This window comes from Balaenoptera physalus (assembly GCF_965194825.1).
Source record: "Balaenoptera physalus genome assembly, chromosome: 2".
NCBI classification, from domain to species: domain Eukaryota; kingdom Metazoa; phylum Chordata; class Mammalia; order Artiodactyla; family Balaenopteridae; genus Balaenoptera; species Balaenoptera physalus.
Genome location: NC_138883.1, coordinates 156,459,710 through 156,483,084, shown reverse-complemented (window position 1 = coordinate 156,483,084; position 23,375 = coordinate 156,459,710). Strand labels below are relative to the sequence as shown.

At 41.8% G+C, this 23,375-nt stretch overlaps 1 long non-coding RNA gene across 1 annotated transcript in view; it reads right to left on the bottom strand.

The window, feature by feature from the left end:
• LOC309655443 overlaps positions 1 to 23,375 on the bottom strand; it is a 49,259-nt gene that overhangs the window by 10,884 nt on the left and 15,000 nt on the right. The gene's annotated exons all lie outside the window — the stretch shown is intronic.

The following is a 23,375-nucleotide window of genomic DNA, read 5'->3' as shown; positions in this document are numbered from 1 at the left end:
CCTCCTCATGAACATAGGGGATCCAATTAGCCTTTTTTAGCTTCTCTCCTCTTAAGATATCAGCAGACAATCAAGGGAAAGCCTTTAACAGAAAAAGCAGAGGCCAAAACAGAGAGCCGCAGCAAGGAGAAAAGAGAAACCATGCAGGAAGACGAATACTTCAAATAACCATCATTGATATATAAAAACGAGTATTCTTTAAAAGTAGGGAAAACTAAGAAAAAGCTCTTGAAAATTAAAAATATTGATATCAAAAATTAAAATCTCAATAAGAGGGTTATAAGTTAAGATCAGAAAATGCCCCAGAACATAGCACATAATGTTGAAAAATAGAAGAGAAAAACAAAGAAAATTAGAGATCTGTTCTGGAATTCCACAGAGAAAGAAAAGAGGAAAGGAAGGTAAGGGTGAAATTATCAAAGAAATTATTCAAGAAAATTTCCCAGAATTGAGGAATGTGAGTTTCCAGATTAAAGTAAATGAGTGCCCAGCAGTGTAAATGAAAAGAAACCCAGACTAAGGCACATCTTTGTGAAGTCTCAATCACTGGAGACCAAAAAAAAAAAATCCTAAAATATTGAGAAGAGGAAAAGAAATATACAAAGGATCAAAAATCAGAATGGACTGAGGTATCTCAATGTCAAGGCTGAGAGCTAGAATACAATGGGGTAAAGCCTTGAAAATGCTTAGGAAAGATTATTTACAACTGAGAATATCAACACTAAGCCTGTTAATTAAGTTTGAGGATAGACTAAAGACATTTTCAGACACTGAGGCCTCAAAATTCATCTCCCATGCACACCTGGTAAGGAAGCTGCTACAGGAGACTCTCCAACAAATGAAGTGAGGTAAGAAAGGGGAAGACATGGAAAAATAGGGACCAGGAAACAGGGTTCCAACCCCACAAAGGGGAAAGGAAATCCCTTGGACGAAGTGAAGGGAGATTTCAAGGCTAGAAAGCAATTACCAGACTGACGATCAGGAGAGAACTTTCAAAACAATGAGTTAAGAGCACACCTGATGGATTTGAATATATTGAGAGGAGATTAAAACAAGTAAAAGGAAGTTTGGGGGATCAGGGATCATAAAAAACCAAACCGAAAACTAAGTAAAAAGAAGACAATTATTAACTCCAGGAAAATCAAAAAGTTATGTAAGAAAGCAAGGTAATCATAGTATAACAAATGTCCCAGGTGTGATTAGCATTTAGATGGCCAGAATAACATAACTACACTTACTACATAATTCACTGGGAGAATGAGGGAGATGGGCAGTAAATATTGAAAAGGTGTTGGAAAGGAGGTGAGGTGCAGGTTTGGTGAAAGAGAAAGAAAGTTTCCTCTTAAAGAGTGGAAAGAAAATAGAAAATACCTAATACTAAAAAATAAAGAGCATTTTAAAACATGTTATTTAGAGATAATGGAGGTTAATATCAAAAAGAATAGTTGACGGCGATTTCCTCTGGGGATCAAGAAAATGTAAGAGGGTATCTTAGTCTGTTTGGGCTGCTATTACAAAATACTACAGACTAGGTGGCTTATAAACAACAGAAATTTATTTCTCACATTTCTGGAGGCAGAAAGTCTGAAATTGAGGCCCTCTTCAGGGTCACAGACTTTTCATTGTGTCCTCACATAGCGAAGATGTCTGGGGACCTCTGTGGGGTCTCTTTTATGAAAGCACTAATCCCGTTTGGGAGGGTTCCACCTTCATGACCGAATCACCTGCCAAAAGTCCCACCTCCTAACACCATCCCATTGGGCTTTGGCATTTAAACATACGAATTTGGTGGGGACTTCAACATTCAGACCATAGCAGGGGGTATTGGGCAAAAGACTGCGATTTGTCGTAATAAATCTTGTCATCTGACTCTTTAAATTATGTGCATGTGTAAATTTGATATGAATAAAATCTAAACTATGAAAACTCAGATATGTTATTTTATATCCGCATCAGAGTCCCAGGGCAGGATGAGGGTGCGGAGAGAATAAAAAGAACCCTTGGAGTCACAGGGAGGATATCAGCAAATATTTGGTGGCAGCTCTTCAAAACCTTAGCTGGAATTCCTCTAATCCACAATAGAATGAAAGCTAGTTTTAGATCATCTGTCTTTCAAACCAATATGACCTCTTTCCAAACATGTTTGACTGCCCATGTGCAGTGCATTAAATACAATAATAAAGCCAATCAAAGGGGCCTCCCACAAATATTTTTGCTACATAGACCAGACCACAACATTTTTCCTACACCTACTAATGTCAGCAATGATGTGTCAGTGGCAGGAAGCTGTAATGACATCAAAAAAAAAGCCTACTACAACAGCAGGGTTTGTATCTTATTAAAATTTGTAATAACCAAAGGCCAAAGGGGCAGAAAAGAAACTGCCTTCCCCTGGTAACTGAGACCGTAATTCCACTCAAATGTGTTAAGTGAGTGGTATAATAAATTAAAATAGTTAACATGTATTGAGTGCTTTCCATGTGCAAGGAGCTGTTTATTGCTTTGTGTGTATGAGGGCCTTCCATCCTCACGGCAACCTTGTAAAGTAAGTATGATGTGTCTCATTTTAAAGATGAGAAGATTGAAGCACAGAGCAGTCAGATAACGAACTCATGATGGTACAGCTGGTGAGCGACGGATCTAAAGTGGAAGGAAACTAACCCCACCCCCTATCACAAGCCAACCCTGCCGCAACCTTGCAGAGATGCGGGAAAGATGTTGCCACCTCTCCTCATAAAGAGTGGACCTCCTGTGTGAACCCCGCAAACGAGAACCAGATCCTTAACCCTACTGATTGAGTCCTTAACACGTGCCAGGGCTCTGCGAAGCATTTCACAAGCAATATCTCCTTTAATCTTCCAGCAATCCCAAGAAGTAGGTATTATCACTGCCACGTCCAGATGGGGAAAGTGAGGTTCCCAGAGGATAAGAGAAACTCCCCTATGTCTGTGCGGTCATTACACGGCAGAGCCAGGATACAAGCCTGAGCTCTCTCGTTCCAAAACCCTCTGCCTTTTACAAACAGAAACGACTGATGAAAAAAATGACGGTTCAAAGTGGAGAATTCAACAGGAAAGAATCCAGAAGTTGTTCTTTGAGGATAAGGATTGCAGTGCTTTAATCCTCACAACAGTCAACAGGTATTATTTTATTGATTTGATGTTGTTGCTACTGTTAAGAGATAGTTTTTTGCTTAACTTTAATATAAATGTTTGAATTAATCATTACAAATTTAATTGTTTAAGACTCACAGATATAGAAAACAAACTTGTGGTTACCAACGGGAGAGGGAAGGGGGGAGGGACACATTAAGTGTACGAGATTAACAGATACACACTACTATATATAAAATAGATAAGCAACAAGGACCTACTGTATAGCACAGGGAATTATACCCATTATCTTAGAATAACCTATAATGGAATATAATCTGCAAAAACACTGAATCACTACACTGTACACCTGAAACTAACGCAATATTATAAGTCAACTACATTTCAATAAAAAGAAAAGTGAAGTCAGATAAGAATTTAATTGTTTAAATTTAGATGATTCAATTTGCTTTAAATTAAACTGCCAGGAAGTGACAGACAGCAGTGGAAGGAAGGCTGTGGGCTCAATGTTCTATCCTCACGAACCCCTCAAACCGACCTCCACACGTGAGAACACTGATTTCCACGTGCAATTGCAGACCCTCTCTTTAGCAATCCTGGGGGAAAAAATGCCTATTTTGTCGTTAAGACTGCATTTACTAGGCTTCCCCTGTGGCACAGTGGTTAAGAATCCGCCTGCCAATGCAGGGGACACGGGTTCAAGCCCTGGTCCGGGAAGATCCCACATGCCACGGAGCAACTAAGCCCGTGCGCCACAACCACTGAGCCTGCGCTCTAGAGCCCGCGAGCCACAGCTACTGAGCCCACGAACCTAGAGCCCGTGCTCCGCAACAAGAGAAGCCACTGCAGTGAGAAGCCCGCGCACCGCAACGAAGAGTAGCCCCTGCTCGCCACAACTAGAGAAAGCCTGCATGCAGCAATGAAGACCCAACGCAGCCAAAAATTTTAAAAAATAATAATAAATAAATAAATAAATAAATAATACTACAATTACTCAAGAGTGGTCTGGGTAAATTGCTCCCTTTTCCAGCAGGCACCGCTAGTGAAGGCAGAGTGACAGGCAACATCTCCATCTATGCTCAGGAACGCAAAGAGGAGGAGGGGGAGGAATGGAGAGAGAAGATTGCCCCTCCAGCCTTAATAAGCTAAATGGTGAACTTCTGTCCTCCTCAGCAAGGCTTCTGGGACAGTAAATCCTGGAGGACCACAGTTCTTGTCCTCGCTGAACTTGGACAGCAGCGTCTGTCTGTGCCGTCCACTCGGTTCTCAGTACCACTTTTGCCTGTTTAACTCTCCCCTCAAGAGGCATCTGGGAGTTCAGACTGTGCTCTCGCCTCCCTTTTGTCCCCAGCTGTGCCTTTACACAGCACGTGTCTATGTACAGTCTGGAACCTGACAAATATTTATCAGCTTTCCTTGTTCTTGGAGGAGGAGAGAGGAGGACTGGATGACTGAAGACGGGGGCCCTTGAGAGCAAATCCAGCTCCCGTCCGAGAAAACAGCTCAGTGTATTCTGCTGACTTTATTCCCTTCCTCAGCTCTGCTAAAGAAGATGTTCTCTTTTGTAACAAGGGCACCTAAGAGGAAGGAAAAGTGCCTCTATAATCTTGTATTTGAGAATCAAATTTCACAAACATTCCCATTTCTGTCAATGAACAAAATAACTTCTGTTTCTGATATGTTTCCCCATCTCTCTAGCTGGCCAGGATGGTGTGGGGATCTGATGTGGAAATGTTCGCAAGCACATAGATCTGTGGACGGAACCACGCCCGGTGCCCGTGGCACTTGATCCAGAATTGGCAGGGCACCGCGTGAATAGGAATAACAATAACAGTAATGACTAGTGTTTTGCTACAAAAAGGAATTGGGCTGCTTCCCCCTCTCCTGGGTTTTAAGCAGGATAGAACTAATGTCAACCAATGGAAAAAACTTTCAAAAACACAGAACTGGGATCTCAGCCGGACGCCCCTAGCAGAAAACACTTGTAGAGGCTGTGCTTTGCTATATACATAACCTCCACACAACCTCAAGTAACTCCTAAACGTGGCTCAGCCTGTGAAAGAACACAAATAGGCATTTCTTCATAATCCCTTTCTTTGCAGCAGAATAGAGGTGGATAGATGATCCTTCAATAATCCCTATTGCTTTAGGATTTTAGAATATTTGGTATTTCTCCACATCAGTTCAGCCCAAATAATTCATTATTGCATTAGGAATTGAAGGGGAATTGTCTTCTTGCTCTTCATTTTCCCCCAACTGCCCCTTCTGGTCCGACCTCCCCACCCAAAACAAACAAGCCAACAGGTAGTATGCTGTGGAGGCCATGACAAGGAAGGGCCAGTGTGGTCCATGAAGAGCCGTGTCCAAAGCCTGTTCGTACCAGCTCAGACCCCAGAAATCAAAAGCACAGGCTCGGAAGCTAGTCTGAATGTTTTCAACAGCATGTGCTCCTCTGGGACCTGTTTGCTGGCATCGTGACGCTTTGACTCCTGGCCCCCAGGCTGATGGGCAACATTGTGAAATGCCGCACAAGGTGGCCCATGTATTCATTAAAAAATGAAGCAACATCATTAATCATTAGAGAAATGCAAATCAAAACTACAATGAGATATCATCTCACACCGGTCAGAATGGCCATCATCAAAAAATCTAGAAACAATAAATGCTGGAGAGGGTGTGGAGGAAAGGGAACACTCTTGCACTGTTGGTGGGAATGTAAATTGATACAGCCACTATGGAGAACAGTATGGAGGTTCCTTAAAAAACTACAAATAGAACTACCATACGACCCAGCAATCCCACTACTGGGCATATACCCTGAGAAAACCATAGGTCAAAAAGAGTCATGTACCAAAATGTTCATTGCAGCTCTATTTACAATAGCCAGGACATGGAAGCAACCTAAATGTCCATCGACAGATGAATGGATAAAGAAGATGTGGCACATATATACAATGGAATATTACTCAGCCATAAAAAGAAATGAAATGGAGGTATTTGTAATGAGGTGGATGGAGTTAGAGTCTGTCATACAGAGTGAAGTAAGTCAGAAAGAGAAAAACAAATACAGTATGCTAACACATATATACGGAATCTAAGGGGAGAAAAAAAAAAAAAAAGGCCATGAAGAACCTAGTGGCAAGACGGGAATAAAGACACAGACCTACTAGAGAATGGACTTGAGGATATGGGGAGGGGGTGGGGTGAGATGTGACAGGGTAAGAGAGTGTCATGGACATACATACACTACCAAATGTAAAATAGATAACTAGTGGGAAGCAGCCGCATAGCACAGGGAGATCAGCTCGGTGCTTTGTGACCACCTAGAGGGATGGGATGGGGAGGGTGGGAGGGAGGGAGATGCAAGAGGGAAGAGAAATGGGAACATATTGTATATGTATAACTGATTCACTTTGTTATAAAGCAGAAGCTAACACACCATTGTAAGGCAATTATACTTCAATAAAGATGTTAAAAAAAAAAAAAAATGAAGACCTAGACCTGGGATGCATGTTTGAATTTGGACTCTGGTGAGAGGCTGCTTGTAAACTCAAAAAGAGTTCACTTCCTCTGGTCAAATTCTAATTCCTCTTCCTGAAAGGAAAGAGGAACAGATTCCCATGCTGATTTTATGGCTTATAATCAGGTATCAGAAGGACAGAGGTGGCGAGGAGTTGGTGACAGGTCATACTTCCCTCCGAGCCCAAGTAGATTTCAGACCTAAGATGACAATCGGCTGATTCTCTGGATCAAGGCATGAGCACATCCCATGGGAATATGCCTCAAAGGGGACCAAATTCATCAGCCACGTGAAACTCCATACCAACTTCCTATCATTGCAGCCCCTCCAGGCCACACATTTGGGGCAGCCTTCAGTGGGCAGGGGGAGGGGCAAATCTTCTGTAAGTCGGTACCTGATGTAGACTAGAATTATGACTCTCTTCTTGATACACAGTCTGGAGGATCACCTGTTAACATAATTTTTTGCAACATTCCCTCTGAAAACAAAGTCTCAAAAGAAAATGTTACCCATTCATTTATATATTTTAAAATTTTTCTTGTATTTTCTGTGCTAAGAGATTTGAAAGAAGCTAAATAACGATGATAGAGAATCCCAAGCTCCGAAATGAAGTTCGTCCATCACTGATGGACATGTCTGGTGAACACATCTACAAACTTAGAGGTGTTTTTAAAGCTTATTTACAAGTTTGATTTATGACCAGCTTGGAGTCTTTCTAGATTCAAACTCAAATGGAACAGGAGGCTTCTGGAAGATCATAGCCTTGCCTTTAAGTGCACTTCTCAGGCCCCACCTCCCTAGTTGAAAAGATGGTAACATCAAATCTCCCCAAAATTACACTGGAACAACATATCCCTTACCCAGACCCCCATTCTGCAAAATAATAAGTAAAATACAAATATGATTAATAAAACACAATTCCTGAGCCTCAGAAATGCTGACACCGAATGATGTCAAAGAAAATGATGGAATCTGTTTCTCAGAGGTTTTTCAGAAGATGTCTGTAATAATCTTTCTGTCATGGCTTCTTAGAGAGACCAAAATTTTGTTCTCAGACTGTGGGCACACCCCCATCTCAGCTTCACCATCAGTTAAGCGTGATCTCAGAGTTCCCTTTCAGCGCCAATCTTTTAAATCAAAGGAACACTCTTAAGTTACCATCCGAAGAGCCCTGCAGGCCTAAGAGTCCACAGAGCTTGGCTATCATTGCTGGTCAATCCAAACTACTATTGGGAACCAAATGGAAAGCAGTGAACGGGGGGAAATAGTTCTCACTCATTAAGAAAAACATTAATGACCAAAAAAAATTTTTTTTAGAACCATCACTTAGCTCTGATGCAAAACAAGAGAAAGTTAAGCAGAGTGGGGGTGGGAGCAGGGGGCATTTATTCAGAGCTTGTCTGCCCATCCCTAGTTGCAACATCCATTTGCTTCTCCCTAAAAGCACTGCAACACTCCATCTCTGAAACTGACCTAGTTTGCGTCTGTTTCTTTAAGAAAGGAGGCCCTCGCTTCATCCAGGTAGGTGGAAAAGCGATCTGTGCCTGGAAACTTGGTGTGATGCCCTCCATCCTTTTTTAGCAGGCTCCAGGTGAGATGAAGCCAGTGCCGCTGTTGCTTACAAAGACCGCAGGGAAGGGGCTTCCCTGGTGGCGCAGTGGTTAAGAATCTGCCTGCCAATGCAGGGGACACGGGTTCGAGCCCTGGTCCGGGAAGATCCCACATGCCACAGAGCAACTAAGCCTGTGCGCCACAACTACTGAGCCGGCGCTCTAGAGCCCGCGAGCCACAACTACTGAAGCCCGCATGCCTAGACCCTGTGCTCTGAAACAAGAGAAGCCACCACAATGAGAGGCCTGTGCACTGCAAAGAAGAGTAGCCCCCGCTCGCCACAACTAGAGGAATCCCACGTGCAGCAACGAAGACCCAACACAGCCAAAAATAAAAACAAATAATTATTTTTAAAAAATAAAAATAAAGTGGCCAACCCCCAGAGAACAAAGAGTAGCCTTCTTATTTCTTTGCCTTTCTCTCCCCAAGACCTAACACAACGTGTAGCTCACGGTTGAGGCTCGTTGCCTGGTGGGTCTGTTGACCTTCTAAGGGACACATTAGGGAGATGCAGGCTCTGAGAGTGAACTCTCTTTCCAGTGTTTCCCAGAAGGAGGTGTTGCATCCACCTGCAGCAGAATCTCCTACAGTCCTTGCTGAAAATGCAGATTCTCCAGCCCCTTCCATACCTGCTGACTCAGAATGTTGGGTGTGGATCCTGGGACGCTGCATCTTTTAACAAGCTTCCCAGGTGAGTCTCCTGAACATTGGAGTTACTGGGCCATTAGTTCAACTCCATTTTAACTTCTTTAAGACCTTTCTAGGTGGGAGGGAAGGTTGACTTTTGATTAAAGGAGGAATATGTGTGGAAGTGGTTTTAAGTCCCTCAGCAACTGTAGACATCTGTGCACATCGGTGGCCCGCCTACTAACAACTGACGTGAGATCACCTTGCCTGACCCTGCCTGGACCATGAAGCCTCTTTGATCATCAGTCCAGCCTTTATAAGTCGGTCACATGTTGGCAAGTGGCGAACTATCTTCTATCACATTTCCCATTTGTTATCGACCTGAGGCCTCAGCAAGAGGATCGTGGAGTCCCCAACCCTCACTCAGGTGAGACGAGCCCCGCAGGTGTGTGAAAAGCACAGCATGCTGGACCCTATGGGTGCTATCTTCTGGGTCAGGGCAAGGGCTGTAGGACACGAACTAGTTTATTCAGGGTTAGCAGTCTATTTGATTGTCAGGTTTTTGTGGGACAGTTCATTTGGTTCATTTTGATTAAACCGAAGAGCAGTTGACTCGTTGGCTCAGTGAAATCAGTCAAAGTGGTCATGCACACACAGACCCAGCCCAGGAGAAGCTGCTTTGTGACAAGCCATCAGGATAAAAGAAAGAGGTGGGGACAGAGTGTAGTGATCTCTGCTACTCATAACTGCAAGTTGGCATTGTCTATCCTCCTGGAAAGGAGTAGAACTTGCCTGAAAATGTTATATGATGAAAATGGAAGGAAGTGGCACAACAGACACAGCATATACCCAAAACGGAAACAGGTTTCCAGTGTAGCTCTGCCCAGTGGACAAATATATGAAAATATGTGAAAAGAGATCTAATTCATTCCCTTTAGCCTTGTGATAGAGTACATATATTTCTCTCTTCTATAACCAGATCTTCTTTGGCACAAAGTTCTCAGTCTTTGTCCCTGCTGTAGGAGGCTACTAGCCCAAATACCTCCAGAGAGAAATATAGTCAGCCCTCTGCATCCACAGCTTTCACATCCACAAATTCAACCAAAATGTCAAAAATATTCAGGAAAAAAATTCCAGAAAGTTCTAAAAATCAAAACTTGAATTTGCCACACCGGCAACAATTTACACAGCATTTACATAGTATTAGGTATCATAAGTCATCTGGAGAGGATTCAAAGTATACAGGGGGATGTACAGAGGTTATATGCAAATACAACGCTGTTTTATATGGGGATTTGAGCATCCAAGGCTTTTGGTCTCCTGAGGGGTCCTAGAACGAATCTCCTGTGGATACTAAACAGCAACTGTACTCGATTACTTCTGAAATCATTTAAAAGGCTGAATTGTGGGAAAACTAGGTTTAGGAGATGCAGGGGAGGTGCTTGACGAAAGATGGTGTGTGTGTGTGTGTGTGTGTGTGTGTGTGTGTGTGTGTGTGTGTGTGCATGTTTTCTTTTAAAAGATGGGTGCTATTTCAGGCTCTCTCACATAGAAATATAACAAAAGAGTGTGAAGCTCAGAGCCACAGCATGCCCATCTGTCGACAGGCTGTTCAATTAACTTATTGTTACCCGTGAAACACCAGCTCGGTGTGTCTGCAGAAAGAGGAAGTCCCAGGTGCTAGAGTGACAGCCATTAAGCTGCTGGCAAAGCTGAGCAAGCAAGCTGTTCCTTTGGAGTCAGCCTGCCTCTCTTCCTCCTCTGGCTCCTTCCTTCCCTCTCTGTCTTACTTCCTCATCTTTCCTCCTCCCAGCTCACACCTCTTTCCCTTTCTTCGCTTTATTCCTTCCCTCATCTGGGGAAGAGAAAAGGCCACCTCCTCCATTTCAGTCGAGCATTTCTTCTTGAGCAAGAAGCCCTAATGGAAGAGAAATGGGCTGGGTTCTGAGAATTTGCTGAAGCTTCTATTTATTTAAACAGAGCCAAGGAAGGGTGATGGGGGAAGATCGTTTTTGCCACCTCAAATGAACATCAAACCATTCCCCACCCTTCCCTCCCATCATGAGGTCTGATTTTCCGCCCTCCACCCTCTTGCTGACAGCTCTCCCACTCTCTAAGTCATTTCTTGGTTTCGCTCTCAAGGGGCAGAGAAGACAGCAAGGCGGGGCACAAGCCCTGGTTCAAACCCCAGGGTGTACATACACTGGGGGCTCCCTCACCCGTTCCAATCTTGGGGGGGCATTGGTTTTCTGCAGGGGCAGAACTGGGCCTCTCTTGACTCATGGCCATGGAGCTTGCAGATTTAGGGTCGCCTTTATCATCATATTTTCACGATCGGAGCCCACTGGCAATTGCTCAGAGGGGAAAATAATAGTCCTCAAAGGAGAAACGTGAATGCTATAGACATGGATATACTCTAAGCATTAGAGCTAATTATAAGGGATGAATCACAAATTTAAACGTCTTAAATATAGGCATAAAAAAATAATTAACCCTCAAACAGGAAGCTGCTGAACTGTCAGATCGCACCGTTTGAGAACCAAGAAAAGCAAGTCAGCACCCTGTAAGCATGAGAAAAGTGAGGTTAATCCTCTGCTGGGGTTTCAATATTCTGTTCATTTCTATAGGTGTGCTAAGGAAGGCCCTTATACGGGTGGAAGAGTCTACTCATGAGACCGAAACTGTCATGGTGGAAACACCCTCTGTTCTTTAGAAAGTGACACTCTCCAGAAGATACATCCAGCCTGAATCTCCCAATGGGAGTGATTCAGCACTCATCAGTATAAGGATGTTTCAACCTAAAAGCAGACAAACTCCACAGTTTCATCAGGCAATTTCATTCATGTTTTAGCTGCTCTCCACTCAGTTTGAAAAGCTGTCTAAGAATCCCTTCACGAGCATTCTCTACATAATCACAACATCTCTTTGTCTGGGATTAGATGCTCCTAGAAATAAGAAGTTGTGGTCTCATCCAACTATACCCCTTTGATCCCCACGAGGGGTCAAACCTAATAATACAGACCCACGTGACAGTCACAGATGAGGGTGAAAATGAGTCTAATGGTGCCAGATGAAGGAAACGACTCCAGGAACCAGAAGCCGTGGCTTCTAGGTTCAGTTACTTTAGCAGCATCGCTACGGCCAAGCACGTGTCTCCTGCTGCCTATTATTGGGATTAGCAGTCAGAGAGCACTTCCGTTCACGGCATCTGGTATCAGAGTCACCAAGGAAAATGCACCGGCAGTCAGGCACAGGATCGAGCCACGCTTCCACGTAGAGAAGAGACAGAATCAAGGTCAGGAGTGGGGTCAGCTCTCCATGGCCACGGGTCCCTCCCTTCTTGTGCTGCTGCAGAAGGACTCCATCCCCTCCTCCCAGGGGAAAGATGTAGCGGTGGGGTTGGACGGATGCCTTGTGATGCACACGCCAAAGCAGAACAACGGAGCTCACGTGGAATCTGAAACAGGGAAAGATATTCCCACACAAGGTGGCAAGTCCAGCACCGGCTGTAAGGACCCTACATCTCTCAGTAAGGAAGTGTTCAGACCCAAGGCCCCTTGTCACGTGACCTAGTGGGGGTGAAAAGGTTCCATGCTCGAGACTGCCTTCCCAACAACTAGGACCTTAATCCTCGAACCACTTAGTCCCACCAATCTGTCTCCTCATCTATAAAATACAGACAACAGTGACGACCCTACTTCTCCATACAGGGCTCTCATTAGAGGAGGCCATTTATGGAAAGGAGCTTTGAAAAATGATAAACCCCTGTGGGACATGGACGTGTAGTGAATAACCTAGTAAAGTTCTCAAGAAACAGTACAACTTTTTACCCCGTTTGAAGTAAATTGTTAATATCCGAGAGTCCACTTGGGGTCCAGCCTGAATGAAAATCAATTTCTTAGCACTTCTTGACACCCCTGGGTTCTTCCACATCAAATTTTGACGATAAGAGTTCTTTCTTTCAGTCCAATGACTGTCTCGAATTTTCACTTTCCCAGTACATTTCCCCTTCACCAACAGCACCCACGTCAGTGCTCGTCTCCCTCTTTAGACCTGTCTTAACTTTTTTGTTCCCAAGTCCCCGGTTCCACGATGGTTGATGTTGGCTTTCACCATCCAACCTTCATCTCTCCACTTGTCAATTGGATTTTTTAAAGTGCTTAAATTGAGTGCAGTTCTGCCATTTTAATGGTATTTTACAAAAATAGTTAACACACACGTAATATCTGGCTATGGTTATTTGAAAAGACCAAGTTACAAAATTATATGTAGTAACCATCCCATTTAACACATACACACACATCCTGCACACTTACACACTTATCCTAAAAATTGAAAATGTACATACATCAAAATATTGAGTAGTTATCTCTAGGTAGTGAGAACAAATTTCAATTTATTTTTCTTTGTGCTTATCTATATTCTCTATGGTTTCTAAAATAAGCATGCTTTTTTTTGGAAAAAAGGAAAGAAATTTAGTTTAAAATGCTGCCTCTTTCCTCCTGCAGAAGGGAACATATTGTATTAAATAAATCAAAGACAAAGTATCCTCCTCTAACTGAAATTATCTTCATCACGGCCCTGGTGATCTGAGTAGGAATAAATCCATCATCTATTGCAGTGGCTGCAACCTTTTTCCATAGTAAGAAAGTTTATGTCAACCCCATACACGCATATAGGTATACATGTGACAGAAAAAATTTTCAAGAAAGAGTAGGAAAACACAATATGTTCTGATGTTTTGTATTCTATGCGATTCCACTACTTTAATGCTGGCTGCCTTGCACTGAATTCACTAACCACAGTTGGAAAGAATCTGATCTATTGCAAACTCCTCATCTTACAAAATTAGGAGCCTTACCGTCAAACTCGGTTGCCTTCCGGGACAAAAGGCAAGTCGTTCTAAAGAACATCCTTGGAAGAGATTGCTTCTCCATCACCTGTGGCATCTCCAGAAATGAATTACACTTCCGTTCTCTGAGCCAGAGCCACACATTTTCGATGCCCCAATCAGCCAATACCAAAATGAGTGTTCCAACAGCTGAGCTTCCGTGAGAAAGTTTATGATACCAATGTCTTGATTTTAGAAATGGTGACATTGGAAACAGTTTTCCCTCTTGGAAATGAGTGTGAAAGCTCCTAAGCTTGGCAGACTCACAGATACAGAGAACAAACAAGTGGTTACCAGGGGAGAGAGGGAAGAGGGGAGGGGCAACATAGGGAGAGGGGATTTTAAAAAGGGTTAAAAAGGGTTATTATGGAATTGTATGAAATCATGTGTGTGAAACTTTTCAAAATTGTAAAGCACTATAGAATTTAAAGAATCTTTCATTCAATAAAAAAAAAATTTTAAACTCCTTTTGGGATTAAAATATATACACAACTATATATAAAATAGATACCCAGTGGCACAACATTATAAATCAACTATACTTCAATAAAAAAAAAAATAGATAAAATAGATAACCAACAAGGACATACTGTATAGCACAAGGAACTATACTCAATATTTTGTAATAACCTATAATGGAAAAGAACCTAAAAAATATTTTATATATATATATAATATAACTGAATCACTTTGCTGTACACCTGCAACTAACACAACATTGTAAATCAACTATATTTCAATTGAAAAAAATGTTAAGTACCTCTAGGAAAAAAAACTCCTGCTCTTGGAAACCAGTATAAATTTCCACGGAGCAAAAGAGGTGAAGATGGACCCAAATTCAATCACAATCTAGTATATTACATGGCTAGCATCTCACAGCTTCCTATCCTTGTCATCTTCTTGTCTTTTAGTTAACGATAGAATTGGATGCAATAATATTAATAATCATCTTCTTCAAGCTTATAAGATCTAAGATACCACCCAAGTTATGAGCTACAGAATATCCATTATGTATAAGACAAATGCACGTTCCAGCATATAACTGCCCCCTGGAACACATCACACAAACAACAGCACTCTGCGTGGAGGGACAGGAGTGAAGGTCAGCGGTAAGGATTCAACCGCATGCGAAGATGCTGGCCTCGGACTGCTCCCCTATCAAATCAGGATGGTTCACTCACACGCTCATGTGATCCGAAAACACTAGCAAATTCTCGCGGTGACTTCTTCATTGCCATGTAGATGAGTTTCTAACCAGTGTGACCGACATGCATGGTCAGAACGCTTTCTAGAATGATTCTGCCACTGAGAGTGTGGTTGTGGCCTGATCCTAGGCTGAGGTTTCTGGAGTTTCCATTCGTGGTCTGGGCAGTGATGATCTGATTAAGCTGCACATCTGCGAAGGGTTTGAGGTGAAGGAAAAAGGGAACTGGAATGGTTCTCACCTCATCAATTCTGACCACATCCTCCCTCTCCAGTTACCCCCAAGAGGAGGGAAGAGAAAAGAGAGCAGAGTAGAAAAATGAAGAGATGAAACAGAATGGAAGGAAAAAAGGAAGAGAGGGGAAAAGGAAAGCTGGAGGGAAGCCCCAAAGTGACTTATTCTCAGAAACAGAAGCCCAGAGCCCAAGTCTCCAAAGAACCAGAGCTTTGTTTTACCTTAATTTCTGCTTCCCTTCCTTCTTTTCCTCCCCAATCTATCTCCTAAGTATGAACTTTTAAATGACAGTCATCTGTGAACATTGGTTTATTAAGTAAATATCTGAACATTCAAAATGGGCTTTTTATCAGCAATAAGATTATGTGAAACTGTGTTTTATGTGCACAGTGTCCTGATGCCCTTGTTATAATGGTGGCATATTTGAAAATAAAAGCTTTCAATACAATACGGAAGATCCTCAAAAAATTAAAAATAGGATTACCATATGATCCAGCAATTCCACTTCTGGAAATATGTCCAAAGGAAATTAAAACACTAACTCAAAAAGATATCTGCACCCTTATATTCATAGCTATTTACAATAGTCAAGACATGGAAACAACCTGAGTCCATCAATGGATTAATGGATAAAGCAGTTGTGAGATAGATAGATAGATAGAGAGAGAGATAATGGATTATTATTCAGCCATTAATAAAACCCACGAAACTTCTACCATTTTTGGACCTTGAAGGCACTAGGCTAAGTGAAATAAGTCATACAGACAAATACTGTACGATCTCACTTATAAGTGGAATCTAAAAAAACAAACAAACAAAAACAAAAAAACTCATAGAAAAACAGATCAGACCTGTGGTTACCAGAGGCGAGGGTGGAGGAAGAAGGAATTGGCCCAAGGTACAAACTGCCAGTTACAAGATAATAAGTACTAGGGCTGTTACATACCTCATGACTTCAGCTAACACTGCTGTATGATATACACCAAAGTCATTAAGAGAGTAAATCCTAAGAATTCTCATGACAAGGGAAATCTTTTTTCCGTGTTTCTTTTCTTCTTATTGTATCTCTATGAGAAGACGGATGTTAGCTGAACCTATTGTGGTCATCGTTTCACAATACACGTAAATCAAACCATCAAGCTGTATGCCTTAAATACTGATGCATATCGATTATTTCTCAATAAGACAGAGGGGGAGCTTTCAAATAATGACTTTTCTTTAGTTTTTTTTTTTTTAATAAAGGCCTAATTCCACTCTGTTGCGTCTATTATCTTTCCAATAAAATATATATCTAAGTGCATTACAATCTCAGTGCAGGAACCCAGTGGAAAAGATGGCTGGGAAGGAAGAGGCAAATGCACATCCAGGAGAAAAGGTGTAATAAACAGAAGACTGTTCACTCCCACAGCACTAGAGCATTTCAAGGTATTTTACTGTCTCCCTGAGTGACAGGTACACGTTATACCCACACTGGGGCCCGGATTCTCAGAATTACTGCTACTATCCCATCCACTAGTTCCCTTTTTCATTTCAGGAAATAGCTGACAGGGAAATTTGCGTAACTTGCCCAAGGCCACACAGGGACTGAGTTGGATGTGAAATTCACTTGTCCTCACAGCTTCGTGCTAATCCCACCTCTTGACCGCCAGCCAGGGTTAGCCTTTCTGATGCCACTTGAAGTCACATGGTGACTTCACAGAGCCTCTGCAGTGATAGAAAAAAGCCAGCTCAAACCTGGAAAACGCAATCAACCAGTTGGCTTCATCTTCCTACCTCCGGACAACTAGCTTGACTCGCCTGAGTCAGTCGAATGGACTAATATTTTTTCAACTCGTGAAACTACATAGACTCACTTTTTTGGCACTGCAGCGACAGTCAGAGTGAGTCATGGGAATAGAAGTTATCGGACAGCATTCAAAATGGCAGGTGACCAGGATATTACTGTTTCAAGAGATCACCGTCATTGGACCCTCGCTTCGCTGTTGACCCATTTACGGAAAACCTTAAATCAAATGTACAACTGGTTTTAGCAGAACATCCTGGAAAGTGGTATCTACCTGCAGAGAAGCAGTAGATACATGTCAGTTTTAGTCACTCGTGCACTTACTCATTTGCTTTCACTGCATGCCTACTGCATGCCAGAGGCTGATGCTGTATGGTGTTCAAAAATAAATAAATGTGGTCCCTGCCATCCTCGCTTTTGCAATATAAAAGGAGACCTAAATAAAATTGGGCAGGATTTTTTAAAGGGCTAAGTAGAGAGTTCTAAAACCCCTGTGCGGGATCATAGGAGAGTGAATGATCCCAACAGTGAGTTCTGGGGAAGAACCACAAGGAGAGGTCTGTGTCTGATCAGGAAACTCTAGGATTAGGAGAGTCGAGAGCAGGGGAACGAAGGCATGAAAATCCGTAGACAGCCAAGGCCTAATCCAATGCGGGCAACCAAAGAAGTGGACCCACACAGGGAACAACCCAAGACAGGGTTCCACAAATTCTAACTTCTCTCATGGGTCAGAAGGTGGGGGAAATGAGAATGAGAAGAATAACATCAGAGTCTTGGGTAGGAAACAAGTGGAGGCGTGGGGAGGAAAACTACATTTTGCTTATTGTTATGTGTAAAGCAGTGTGCTGGGAGCCTTGCGTAAGTCATCTCTCTTAGTCTTTGAGACAATCCTACAAATTGGGTATCTTTACCCCTATTTTGCAGATATCTTCCAGGATTTCCAGAGAGCTTTACCAGTTTACAAAGAACTTTCACATCCACGCTACCCTCTTCATCCTCACATTCCTGCGCAATAAATAAGACAGGGATCCTCATTTTACGAAGGAAGAAAGTCTGGCCTTGGAACCCAGGCAGCTTGCCAAGGACAGGAGCAGAGCCACTGTGCTTTTTCCATTTTTTTAAATTTATTTACTTTTTAAAATTTATTTTATTGAAGTATAGTTGATTTGCAATGTTGTGTTAATTTCTGAGGTACCGCAAAGTGATTCAGTTATACGTATACATGTACATTTTTTTTCATATTCTTTTCCATTCTGGTTTATCACAGGTTATTGAATACGTGCTATATAGTAGGACCTTGTTGTTTATCCACTCTATATCTTTTTTCATGTTTTGATAGCCTTACCCAGCTGGCCATAGCGCCAACTTCATACCCTCACTCTCTCCCCAGCTTGAGTTCACACGTTATCTGTTACTCAATCACCAATCCAGCTATCTGAAATCCATTTGAAAGAAACTCAGATTTGTAGCAGCAGCCTCCAAACAGCTCATGCAAGGTTTGGAAAATTCAGCTTCGTGGTAGGAATGGAAAGCAGTGAGTACCATCCCCACAGACATCTTGGGGGGCGCACCATTACGCCCTGTTAACTTGAAAAGAAGACTCAGTCTGAAGGTGTTGTGGGGTCTGCGCAACCCAAGCGAAGGCACACAGCCCCAAGAGCCTACAAAATTATTGAGGTAGCACATTGTAGATCAGCCTGGAAAAAAATCCTTATCGAGATTGCCCAAGTCTCAACAAAACTTAAAAAAAAAAAAAAAAAAAAGCAAGTCTCGCTTGGCAACTGTATGGTGACCACACCTTATGCTGCACACACATACCTGGGCTTCATCATTCTTGCACAAGGGAGTTTCAGAACGACCAATAAAACACTTCAAGATAAAGCTCCTTCAACTTTGAGCACTGTTTTAAAAGTCCTCAGGCAAAGAAGGTTCTGAATTTCTCCAAAACTATAATTTAGCAGCCGTAGCAAACAAGCTAGTGGTTTGATAAGCTATAGCCTACTGCCAACCGAAATCCCAGGAACACAGTTTTCCATTAAATATCTCAGCCATGTGGGTATTTACCTAGTGAAATCCACTACCACCACCCCCCAACCCAAAGTGCTACTATCAGTCCAAGAAGCATGAAGATTCAAGAAACCATAGGACACGATCCCATTCATCTCTGCCTCTGGATTGAATCACTCTCTAATTAAGCGTTGCTCTTTTCTCAAAGATCGCCCAAATCCAGAAGCCTGCGCTATTCAGTCTCTTCCAACATGTGACTTACTCAAGTCTCAACAGCATTCAAGCCCAAGCCCAGACTATAAACAACTCTGCTGAAAAATAAACACCACCTAAGGCAATAGGCCAAATACTACAAAACATTTATTATAAATCTAATGGGGGGGAAAAAGGCAAAACAAACTCTGTTCCTGTCCCTCTCCATAGCTTTACCCAAAAAAAGACTATCCATCTAGAAAGAGCCTAACGATTGAACCAAGAATACCCATAGCTCCCTCCACCAGCTCGTGAAAAGAAGCCAACCATTTCACTTCCTTGAGCTTCCCTTTCCTCGTGTGTAAAATAGGGATCATGAGAGCTGTGTCCTATTTACCTTGCAATGATGTACGGAAGAGTAGCAAGACACTGTCTGTAAAAATACCTTGATCTCCTCTGAGATAGGGTACTATGTAAATTTCAAGTGTTGTTATTACTACGTTTTAGCACATGTGAAATCTGAGCAATAAAAGACTGGTCATCATAGGGTGAAAATAGAACAGGATACAGCACGAGGAGAGCGGAAATCCAAGCTACATGATTCGAGTGAAAAAGGAGAACTTCCATCTGACCAACAGAAGAGAGCCCAGTGACAGAAGAGAAACGTGTGTATCCAAGGAGAAGAGTCGATTTCAGGACATCCTGACCCAGTTCTTGGAAATCAGTCAATAGATCAGAAGTGAAAATAAGGCGAACTGGATGTTTATTCAAGAAGCTCCTAAAATCCCAACTCCTCTAGGAAAAACTTGGAGAAAAGCTAGCAAATTGCCCACACGTCTACACTGTCTGTTCTGGGGTATCTTCCAGAACTCACCATTATACAATTTGCACATTTCTCTGAACTTAGACTTAATAGGAATGCTTTTATTTTTAAAATTTCAGTTTCTTTGACACATATCTTACATATATTTCTGCCATTTTCTGCTTTTCCTTTATATAGCTCCTTTCCAATGTTGTCATTTTCTAATATTTTCAGGTAAATATCATGTTCAAACAAAATCTTTTTTACCAACATGGCTCATTCATTAATTTACTTGACCAGCATATACTGAGCACCTAACACGTACCTGAAAGAAGTTAGCAGAACAAGTAAGAGGGACAGATAAGCGATTCACAATTTGACCCTAATTATGATCTTACTAGTTCTATATTCCTTTTAAATGACAATATACTTCCCAATTCATCTGTTAAAAGATAAAATAGCAATATATCTGCATAATCACATCAGAACTATCCCAAACACAACCGAAATGCTGTAGTGTTGATGTCCCAAATGTCAACAATATATCCCCATGATTAGTGGGGCAAATATAACTGAAATTACACCTCCATATTTGTACTTGTCCATCTCTGGACCGTCTTTAATTTTAGGATAACTGGAATCATACAAAGTTTTCAAGAAAAAGAATGTGGACAGTGGTATCTATTTTGTTCTCAAGACTCTTCCAGTGGAGCCTGGAAAGTCTCAACACCTGAACATCTCCTGGTTACTCAATAAATATATTGTGGATTGATTATCTGGTGATTCACGACTCCAGCAATACTCCTAGGTCACTTCCCAGGCTGGGAAGTGACAGCTCCATGTCAAGTTTCTGTCAGTTTGCCTTGGATTGTTTTCCCCGGTTAATTAACTTTCTCTTGCCCACACAGAAGGACAGATGCTGCTTTTCTGCCTATTCACATTTCTCTTGGGCTCTCCCTGCTCTGTATTCCCATAGAATTTTGCCATCCAAAAGATCCAATTGTCATTCATAAACTGGGCAGCTTTCAGGTGTGCTTGCTCTGACGAAAGGACTCTACAGAGATTACAGGACGCCAGTGTCAGCTCAGGACTCTAGAGCTATGCTTTTCAAGCTTGGGTCCTTGTGGTCCCAGGAGTGGGGACTGTTAATGATTTGAAGGAGAAAATCTAAGTCAGAGAAGTCATTGAGGGTAGGATTTGAAAACAATCATTTTCTCCAAAAAAATGACTCTATTCCTTGACTTGTGTAACAAATATATTATTCAATCATCACCTAGCTATTTTTTCCCTGTACCTATAAGCTAAAGAAATTGAGGCAATTAGCTGAAACTTTAAAAATACAATAAATTTGTCTGAAATATTACAATATTCAGAAAATGGAAGCTGGGAGGTAAAGTAGATTTCTTTGAGTTCCAAGTAGTTAGTTTCTTTCCTTTTATATCTGTAGTGCCAGCCTTATTATAAGAAAGCATAATAAATAGAAAGTTTTAGCAAGACTATTATACCAAAATCCCAAATCAAATAGAATAAACTCTAATGTTTTCCATAATATAAAAACTCAAACTCTTATGCATGTTTCTTCTTTGGTTCCTTGGAAAACCTCATAGCCTCTCTCTTGTTTAATATAGAAGAGAGTTTGCATTTTAGGCAAATAAATATTTATGTTTGGTTCTGTGTCCACTTTAAAGCAGTTTTTTAAAATTGGTGTATAACATTCCTCAATGGATCTTGTGAAAAATTGTTTTGCAATACCCAAACTCCTTTTTTGAAATATTGTTTCGATTTGGTTTGTCTCTTAGCACAGCTCCTATAAATATCTGTATGTCTCCCTAATGCACTGCAAAATTGACAATTTCCAGGCTGACCAGCGATCAAACAATCCTATCACACGGGCTCATTTGATTCAATCACTAAAACAGCTTAAATAACCAAGACACAGACTGAAACACAATAGAGCCATATATTGGTAATTAATCTGAATTAACTTCCAATGTTCCCTGCGTTGGTCTGTGTAGATGGGGCAATAGACTAAACCTCACCTTCACCTGCTTACACATATGTTAGGCAGCACCTACAGAAAAACAAAAACGAGATGAGATGTTGTCTTCCTTTCTTGAAGTGTAGCACTTTTTTGTGTATCTGGATTTCACGGTAGGAAAGAACCTAGGAGCAAAATGGAATTTTCCTGAAGATTTTCTTTGGAAGTCTTAGCTCCACCTTCATCCAAGTAGTCTCTCACTGGCAGGAACTTTGAAAGCAAACCTGTTAGCTGCCCCTCAGCTTTGTTTTAAAGCCTCGGGTGGAAAGATGTGGCATAGAAAAATGCATATTTTCTGTACATGTGACCCAGCTGGTCTCATGCCTATGGAAACATGAGCAAGTGATGCTTGAACTACCCTCTTAGTAAATGTTCTTACTGCAGAGCACTGCAGAGAAAAGCAATCTGCTTGCGAACAGTACTCGCAACCCAGAGGCCAGAGCCAGCTGAAAGGCAGGAAGGCAAAGGGTGATCTGGAACGGGGAGCCCGCCACTACATCCTAGAACAACCTCAAACAGCATGCAAACACCATCCAAACACATCGTTTCCATTAAAAAAGCATGTTTTTCATGCAATGATTTAATAACTTTCATTGGCTTCCTAATAGCATTTGCCTCTGGAGACCTTTTCACTATTTAAAAATCTCAGTAAGTAACCACAAAAATATTACTAAGAGCAGGGACTAACAGTGGGACCTGGGCTGAAGGGAGTGTTTTCATCTGTGGCACAGCCCCTAGGAAAGAAAAGAGAGCCCATTTCTCTGCCTATTACCCAGAGGAGGAAAAGAGTCAAGTGGAGATGGATTCCGAGAGTTCTTTCTGAGATGTGGGCGATATAAACCAGGCACACTTAGAAGCATGCAGAGAAGGGACAGCAGGAGAATCATTTCAACCGAAATGAAGGAGTCCATTCAAATCATGCTGATCCCAAATGCAATGCAGGATTTTTTTTTCTTTTTTGGAGTTTCCAAGGGAAGTCTCGTGGATCCTTTTTAAGTCATTTTTCTCTTCTCCAACTTCTGTGGATACCAATTCAAGGTAGAAATAAAGCTTTGCTCTTTAGGAGTCCCACAATCAGAAGCTGTGCAATCCAACAAAACAGCAGATAGAAATGTGTTTAGAAATGTTACGCTCGGGATTTCCCTGGCGGTCCAGTGGTTAAGACTTGGCCTTCCAATGCCGGGGGTGTGGGTTCGACCCCTGGTCAGGGAGCTAAGATCCCACATGCCTCACGGCCAAAAAACCAAAATAGAAAAATAGAAGCAATATTGTAACAAATTCAATAAAGACTTTAAAAATGGTCCACATCAAAAAAAAAAATCTTTAAAAAAAAAAAAAAGAAAGAATTGCTAC